The following is a 9,525-nucleotide window of genomic DNA, read 5'->3' on the forward strand; positions in this document are numbered from 1 at the left end:
CAGACCAACCAACTACAAGGAGATAAAGCAGAGAAGGGAGGAACATTCACCACTCCCCACCAGCAATGGAGCAGGTATGCAGAGAAATATAGGAGGAACGGTGACATTATGATGTTGGAGTGATATTTGCCAATGGTGTGAGCTTGAGGGAGGACAGGTCTGGCCTGGCACAGGATCCCTTTGTTAGGTAGGCTTAGGCAGTGCCTGAGCCGATGTCACACAATATGCTTCATGGTTGATCAGAAATATGAAACTTGGTTACCCTAGCCAAAGTTGTGCCAACTCACTATTCTAATATGAATAAATTGGATATTGTGCTGTTCTTTGGTTATATACGCACATAAGTAGGTTTGACAGACACATTTCAAAATTTACCATTGCAAACCACCTTGCTCTTCACTCACACACACCCCTTTGCTTTTTAAATTATACTTATCACCTTCAAACATCAACTCTCCACATTATAGGGGCAGAACTGGGTTTTGAAGACATGGCTAGTTTGACCTTTATAATAAATACAACTGACAGGGCAATTTCATAGCCACACACAGTGCAATGGGTATGCTGATAGCACATAGGCCATATCTGAAAACACTTATTCAGCTTTTATGAACCCACTACAGGAAGCACAAAGCAAAAAAAAAGTTATTAGGGTCAGTGGCCCCACAGGATGAATATGAAACCTGACAAGGTTGCAGCTTGGGTTGAAAGTTTCAAGCGCCCGCCATTGCGAAGAAACCATAAAAGAAAGAACATTAATGGCACATGCAAATATGTTTTCCCATTTTGTGTTATGAACCGATGCGAAACTGATGAAGGTAATTTGAAGCGAGGCTGTCAGAAGAGATTATTTTGAGTGTTCTGAAGTCAATAGTATCAACAATATTTTGAAGAAGAAGGAAGATTATCATTTTTCCTTGTTTGTATTGCCATGAGGTTGTGTCACTTGCTTCTTGAAGGGCTTTCCCGACAATGTCGTGTGAACAATATGTTGGGAAGTTCTCTTGCGCAAGCAAAAGCTGTGTGAACAACAAGCCCCCTGTGCTGCTCCCGTTCCCACCAAAGGGCTGGCAAAGGCCTGGTTGGTTGTGTCCTCTCTCTGTTTTGGTGGCAACAAAGCTCTCCCCTCCATTATAAATCACATTCTTTCTGCTTCTCCTAACAAATTAAAACCAGAGATTCCGACTTCTCACTTCATGGGCGGGTGGGGGGGGGGTGGTTCAAGGACTCTGTGGCTTGAAAAACTATTCAAGAGCACTTGCTAGTGGCTATAGCCCAGAATAGCATCTCTTACATTGCTATAAGTCAGCTGCTTCCAAAGAGCCAGGTTTTGTTGTTGTTGTTGTTTTTAATGTGGTGTACCCAGCAAGATGACAACAGCTAGAAAGCATCCATTTTTTGTTAATTCTGCATCCAGGCACCAGATAATTTTCTCCCTTAACGGTGAATGTTGCATAGGACTAAATAGTTTTTGGAGGCAACCAGTTGTGAAAATGCATTGAAAACCATTCTCATTGAATCCTCATTTACAGAGATGCAGAAAGCAAATTTAACTGGATGTTTCTTTAGTACAACTTGATTACCTGAATTTCTCAATTCTCTTATAAAGCTCTGACTAGGAAGGGTGGGAGGAAGAGAGATTCATAAAAGGCTATATTTTCTTTCCTTTCCCTTTCTGATTCAGAAGTTTAGTCTGACTTTTCCTTCTATCCTGTTATTTCTTCCTATTTTTTAAAAAATAGAGCTAGGTATTTTATGGATGAGAAATAATACATATTTTAGCACCATCTCAATAATAATAATTATAGTAATAAGAGCGATGGGGAAATCCACTGGGAAGTGTAGGATTACGATTGCTTTGATACAACAACATCTAACCTCCACACAAGCAAATCTGAGAAAATGCCTATTAAATAACCAACTTTATCTCATCACCCTGCAAAAAAAAGTAAAAAATCAGGATGAACACATTGGACAGGGCTTCAGCATCCGTCTACCATGAGAAACAATGGAGTGCGCCTCCAGGGGTGAAGTCAAACTGCTGTGTTAGCATCACCAAAGTGACCTCTGTGGGGCGCAAGCCTGGGCTGTGTGTATCAAAGTCTTGGGCTGCCCAGATGACAATACCCCCCCTCTCAGCACCTCTGGTCTGGAGATGGAGCCGCGAATATTGACTCACCCCTCTGGTATCTGCTAATTATCTTCTGGACAACTATATTACCAGAGTGTGTGAGCAAAAAAACTTTGCTAATTAGGTAAATATTTTATTTGCTACTTTACCCTAATCTGGAAGATCGTTAATTACAAACACCAGAAATAAGGGATGAGGGGGAGCTACTTCAAGCTGCACAATCAAGGGCTAAGCCTAAAAGGTCAGTAAGGGAGGCTGGAACCGGTCAGAATCCCAGTGCCTTAAATGAAATTTTAGCAATTCTTAAGTCAATGCAGAAGGATCTGACTGAGATAAATAATGATTGGTTATATATCCATCGAAGCTGACTGGCACAGGACTTCTGCTTGCACAATGGAACCCTTCCTCTCCACTGCTCACATTCCCCATGTGCCCCCCCCCATCTGTTCTTATGGGTCATGGTAACCCAAGAACAGAATTGGGGGTATGCAGTGGAAGGAGAGGGAAGGGAAGTTCCATAGCGCATGTGAAATTTTATTCATGCATTCATTCCCAGTATTCCCTAACAACCTAAACTCAGAATAACAACAATTAAATCATAAGAACCAATACATTATTACAACCTGTGAAACAGTACGACAGCAATGGAACCAATTAAACCCTAACATTGCTGTTAATGAAAAGCCCACCGGTTTTAATCATGCACCTGAATCTCAGTTTGTCAGAGAAAGAAGATCTCCAGTGAGGGGGCTCCACAGCCAGAAAAAGGCCCTCCTGCAAATCAGCCTGCCAAACTTTGAAGGCAGAGGAATCAGCCTCTGAGGATGATCTTAATGAATGAGCAGGCACCCTTTTGATCCTGTGGTGATAAGCCAATTATATTTCTTAGAACGTATTCAAGAAGAGATTTGTGCTTGATCAGGTCAGCTCAGGCAGATGACTCTGGGGTCCTAGGCATTGCAGGGTTTGAACTACAATGGCAAAGACATCCGCCACAATCCCAAATGAGATTGAGGGCTTATAAGGCAGGGATGGGGAACCTGTGGCTCTCTGGATGTTGTTGGACTACAGCTCCCATCAGCCATTACCCAGGCTGGCTGGGACTGATGGGGAGATGGACTTCAACAACATCTGATTCCCCGTCACATTGCTTCCTGAAGATAAGGGGTTCATACTAGGGGACACATGATTCATTTAAAAAAAACAGTAGCAGATAGTGCGGTGAGGCTGCACTGCTTACCTGGCCTCCCTCCACGGAAGTCATTGGTGCCTACCAGGATGGAGAGGAGAGGCAAGGCAGCAGTGAGGTTGATGTGGTGCAAACATGCTGATGGAGCCACTCCAGGGCTCTTGCCCATGAGTTTGCACTGTGCTGACCTCATCACCACCTTGCTTCCCCTCTCCATCCTAGTATGCTGCAGTGACTCAACTGGAGGGAAGTCAAGCTAGCAGTGCAGCCCCACCACACTTTCTGCTACTGTATAAAAAGGTTCATTCAAAGGGCTGCTCTTGGGTAGCTTATAGGCTTCATAGTAACCAGTGGCATAGATAATCCCGTGAACAAATTGCATGCATCCTGGAACACTGATCTCCTAAATGGTGCTCTGGCTAGTGATGCAGATCCAGTGGGCTTCAGAGTTGCCTGGAGATTTAAATCCAGGTCTCATCTGACCACCTCACCCCACTAGCTCTTAAGAACCTTTCATTAAAGAAGCCTATAATTTTTTTTTTCCTGATAGTTCGCTGCTTATGAATATGTTTTTTTTTAATTATGCTTTATGCTGCTTATTTATTTGTTTGTTTTGTTATTAGGACAGCTCATAATATAGGGAAAAAACAAAGGAGTGTGTTTTAATGAAAATTAGTCACAAACTAATTTATTTGGGAGTAATTTTAATCTAAATAGCCATGCACATTCTTTAATCTTTGCAAGCAGCCAGCAGGCAAAATTCTTGCTTCACTATTTGGATTTTTTAAAAACATAACTCATACTTGTAATGAGAGTCCCCATCCTTTTCCTATACATCCAAGTGATTTCACCACTGAATGTCCTCTCCGTGAAGTCAATAAGTGGCTTGAATGAGCAAATGTGACTCTTCAGAGACACAACTGTGGCCTTATTAACAGGGCTGGAATAGGACCAGCAGGTGAATCCAGAGATGACAAAAAGGCCTAGCCTTTTTTCTCCAAAGAAGGGACATTTCTTTTTCTTTCCTTCTTTTTTGGAAGCAGAAGTCTGTAAATGGAACAGATTGCCTGCTGCTGTGAAAAAGTCGGCTGCTTTGGGGGATTAGTCACGAGGTAGTTTAGAATTTACATATGGGCCGAGGGAGAGTTTAGACCCTGACATAATATAGTGGCAAGAAAACAATGTAAACAAGAGAAAGTCGTGCCAAGTGAGTGGGATGAAATAAAGGAATAAACTAGCTACCGGTAGCTTTGATCCAAAAGCCCAAGGCAGAGAGGACAATATCCTGAACTGAAGCTGTGCATTAAGACTAGTTGTTACTGCAATAACAGCCACTATCCATACAGAATGTTGTGTGTTGTTGTTAGATTTGTGAGTTACTTTTTTCACAAAGGTATGCAGGCTATTTTTAGGGACGTGGGTGGTGCTGTGGGTTAAACCACAGAGCCTAGGGCTTGCTGATCAGAAGGTTGGTGGTTCGAATCCCCGCGACGGGGTGAGCTCCCATTGCTCTGTCCCAGCTCCTGCCAACCTAGCAGTTCGAAAGCACATCAAAAAGTGCAAGTAGATAAATAGGTGCCGCTACAGCGGGAAGGTAAACAGCGTTTCCGTGCGCTGCTCTGGTTCGCCAGAAGCGGCTTTGTCATGCTGGCCACATGACCCAGAAGCTGTACGCCGGCTCCCTCGGCCAATAAGGTGAGATGAGCGCCACAACCCCAGTCATCCACAACTGGACCTAATGGTCAGGGGTCCCTTTACCTTTACCTTTATGCAGGCTATTTACGAAGTATTTAAAAACATTAACACATTATAAAACTGGAATGTTCATACAAAAGCAATTCATAGCCCCACCCCTAACAGCTGCTGGAGTTGCCCCACCTACCAACAATATGAAGACCCCAGCTCCAATGCCACACACTCTGAGAGATGTACAGTGGTACCTCGGTTTATGAACACAATTGGTTCTGGAAATCTGTTCATAAACTGAAGCGTTCATAAACTGAAGCGAACTTTCCTATTGAAAGTAATGGAAAGTGGATTAATCTGTTCCAGACGGTCCGCAGAGTACTTAAACTGAAGCGTTCATAAACTGAAGCGAATTTTCCCATTGAAAGTAATGGAAAGTGGATTAATCCGTTCCAGACGGGTCCGCGGAGTACTCAACCTGAAGCGTACTTAACCCGAAGCATGGGTGTAATTGGTTCCGGAAGTCTGTTCATAAACTGAAGCGTTCATAAACTGAAGCGAACTTTCCCATTGAAAGTAATGGAAAGTGAATTAATCCGTTCCAGATGGGTCCGCAGCGTTCGTAAACCGAAAATTCGTAAACCGAGGTGTTTATAAACCGAGGTTCCACTGTATTTGAAATATTATCTCAAATATTATTTGCCATATACAGAAGAGCTCTTTACACTGGCCATTGAAAGTGAATGGTATTTTTTGTGGGACTCACCTCTTTTGCTGAATTTATACTGTTCTGTTCCATCTGCAACGGTTTGTTAATAATTTTTATTAGTTTTCAATTACAATCCAATAATGGCCTCATTATAACAATACCAATTTGCAATACAATTACGGTTTTACTGGTATTTGTAACTGTAACTGTATTGTCTGTTTTTATAACTAGTTACATTGTTGGAACCCACCCTAGGACTTCGTGGTGAAGGAGATGTATGCAATCTACTAAATAAGAGTGACTGACTAGATTCAGCTACCTGTTGAATCATATGCCATTTAGCTGATCTTCTATGTATCAAAGAATCAATTTCTGACCATCGCCTAGAATGAAAAAAAAGAAGAGTTTGATTTCTGTTTCTTACATAGTTCTTCTGCTAGTTTGTCTGCTTGAAAAGTCTCAATTGGAGACAACTCTGCTGTGATCAAAGGCACAAGGATGGCAATTTATCTTCATGCAAAGGGTCAAAAATGACAAAAATGGTTGATAACAAAGGGTTTGATTTATCTTCATTAGTAGTAGTCAGTGATTCGTTGTGCTTCTGTTTTCATTCATGATTTTCAAAAGCTCATTACGATTATGCTGCAGTCATGGGGAAGTTAATCTAACAGGATTCCAATGCTGCAAAGGGAAGGAAGGAGCCATAAAATATAAGTCAATGTGAACTAATTGCTACTGTTATTGTCTCAAGCCACAAAAATGTAAAACCACCAGCTCCAGGGATTCCAAATAGATTGAACAATATTTTTTTTAAAAAAAGAAATCCTTCACTTGTTTTATGCCAGAATAATGAGTGTAAGTGCCCCCAGGACAATCTTGAAAGGCGCTAATGAATCTTAAGAGCTGATTTCCCTTTTAAAAAAGAAAAAGAAAAGAAATCTGACAACATTTTAGCTGTAAAAGTGCCCCGCTTCAAGCACTCAGGCAGGATATCTTACATAATCTACCTGTTCAGTGCATTGCTCAGCTGAAAGTGGCTGTTTAGTCTTCTGAACTGTCAGGTATATTTTCTTCTAACTTAAAAAAAAACCCAAACACATTCCCCTCAACCACAAGGCATAACATTTACAGTGGAACCTCGACTTGCATACGGCTCTACTTATGTACGATTCCAGTTACGACCTTCAGTAGGTGCTTCGGTTTATGAACTTTCCTCTAGATATGAACAGAGGCCTTGCCAGTAGCCCGGAGCTCGCCCGCCCGGCTGCAGAGCAGCGCTGAGCCCTCTGCTGCCAGGGAGAGGACCCCCATCCCACCCCTGAAGCTGTGGAAGAGGTGCTGCCTGCAAGAGGCACAGTACACTGCAGCCCCAAACCCTGCTGGGGAACTAACCTGAGGAAGTCCAGAGGAGAACCTGGCCTGGCAAGAAAAAAGTTACCCTGGCCAAAGTGAATCAGCTCTTGACTGACCCTTGCCCCACCCACCCTCAATGCAGGTAAGGAAAAAAATGTTAATGTGGTGGAGTTGGCCATGGTCAGGAAGCAGCAGACATTCTTGGATTATACTAATTATCCAGTCCCATTCCAATCTGGGTTTAGGCCTGGCCATGCCACCAAATCAACCTCAGTCACCTTTACTGATGATAACCTTTACTGAGAACAGGACAAGGGGAATGCAGTCTTGTTTTTGATACGTCTGCCCATGGTATCCTCTTGGACCAGCTCCATGGATAGATATTATGATGGTTCTGGTCCTACATAAGGGGCCAGAGAGTAGCATTTGGAGCGTACTCTTTGCCTGCCCCCCCCCAAACAGTTATAGGGTGCTGCAGTACTATGGGGATAGCATTCAGCATTATTTCCCCATAATTTCAGAATCATGAGACATCATGCTGGCAACTGATGCCTAGAATTAGATGTGATAACATTAGATAGAAATAAGAATATGATAGTATTAGATATGAATATGATAGCATTCAATTTGTTCCAGACTTTGCCCTGCCCCTTATAAGATGCTGAACCCTCTGCAGTAGGCATCTCATAGGATGTGGCTGAAATAAAGAAGCAATAGGACCTAAGTAATTTTGACTGGTAACACTCTGTGATGGCCTGGGACTCAGGCTCAGACTTGGAACCAGAGGAGTCTCAGTCTGCACCGGATCCTCTGCCTCGGACATCAGCTGAACCAAGTCTGGGGCCTGATTCTGAGGAGCCTCAGTCTGCACAGATTCCCCTGCAACAAGCACCAGCTGAGCCAAGTCAGGGGCCTGAGCCTGTCCTGGCTCCAGATGCAGGGAATACCTCTTTGCCATCAGCTGGGTCATCACTGACAGCTGGTCCACTACCAGCTGAGTCAGGAGAGGCTGAGGTGGTTCCTGGGTCTAGTAACCCACCGGCGTCTCACGAGCTGCAGAGACTCAGGTCTGAGAGAAGGAGAGACCTGAGTACTCGCAGGAGGAGTGCTCACCTTCAGGCAAGACAGGGTGGTGAGTCATCAGGGGATTGGGACCGGCCATTACCTCATCAGAGATAAAAGGCGGTCAGATCCCGCCCCAGGTTGTAGGAGCAACATTGCTGTTCGCCAGATCCTGCCTGTGTTCCTGACCTTGCCTGGTTTCCTGCCCTACACCCTGCTTCGGCTACATTGAACTGACTCTACGTTGACTCTTTGGACTACGGACCTCGCTTCTCAGATTACCCACAGGTCCAGCACACACACTTTCCACTTTCAGTCCCAAACAGCATGAATTCATTGGTGCCAACTCATTGTCTCATACAATGGTTTTCAGGATTCTCTCTCAGCTTACTCCCTCTACCTCATCCTTATCAACCTCATGGTGAGCCCTTTTTCCCAGCCCCCACATCTTCTCTTGAGATGACTATCTCACTGTGCACAGTGTTTATTTCTACTGTTGGCCTGTTGACCTTTGAAGGCTAAATGCTCCAGAGGAAGGAGTAGAGGGCTTCAAGTCACCTGACAATATCTTGGTGCATCACTGCTCACCTGGGAGGGCATCTGCAGCCTACCCTCTGCCCAGGGAGAACAGGGTTGGCCCTTTGCGTCTAACTTACTCACTCACTCACAAACAATAATGAACATCAAAAGTGTCAAGGTACATTCACAACGGAGATGAAGCCGACAAACTCTGGTCACCTTTGGGAAGAAAGAAATAAAACCCCTCTGAAAAATAGGATGCTCTATTTCTCTATCTCAAAACTCTGGACTTGAGGTCTGCCTTGGAACAGAATCCAACATGTCAATGGCAGAGCAAGTCAAGGCACAGATGGAATGGAACGTTGGGCTGTGGGAATTCCCCTTTCATGAACTCGAAACAGGTTTAAATCAGAGGGGAGCAGATTTGCCACCATTGCATAGCCTTCTGGCCAGAAATATACATCTGAAAATGGGACAAACTATGCATGTGTGAGATTGCACTTGAAATCATTTTTATGTCTTATTATTATTGATGTTAGGTGGGAAGAAATTCATAAATGAAATGAACAAAGAAATAAATTTTGTCTTCACATACAGTCCCCCTGAGTGTGGATGACTGGTGGGCAGCCAAGATCATATAAAAGTCTCTATTGAGTTTAATATCTACACACACACAAACACACACACACAGCCCTCCATATGCTTCATCCACAGACACACATAAGGGGGGAAAGTCCCTGGGAAATGTTAATACAGTATATTAACTATAACAAACTGGATGGAAAATTGTTCAGTGAAAAGCCTGCTGTAGGTCTTATAGGTTTAGCAAGATTCATTCTTGTATTCTAGGATGCTCTTGTATTGCAAAGAAAGATT

This window comes from Zootoca vivipara, chromosome 1, assembly GCF_963506605.1.
Source record: "Zootoca vivipara chromosome 1, rZooViv1.1, whole genome shotgun sequence".
Lineage (NCBI taxonomy): Eukaryota > Metazoa > Chordata > Lepidosauria > Squamata > Lacertidae > Zootoca > Zootoca vivipara.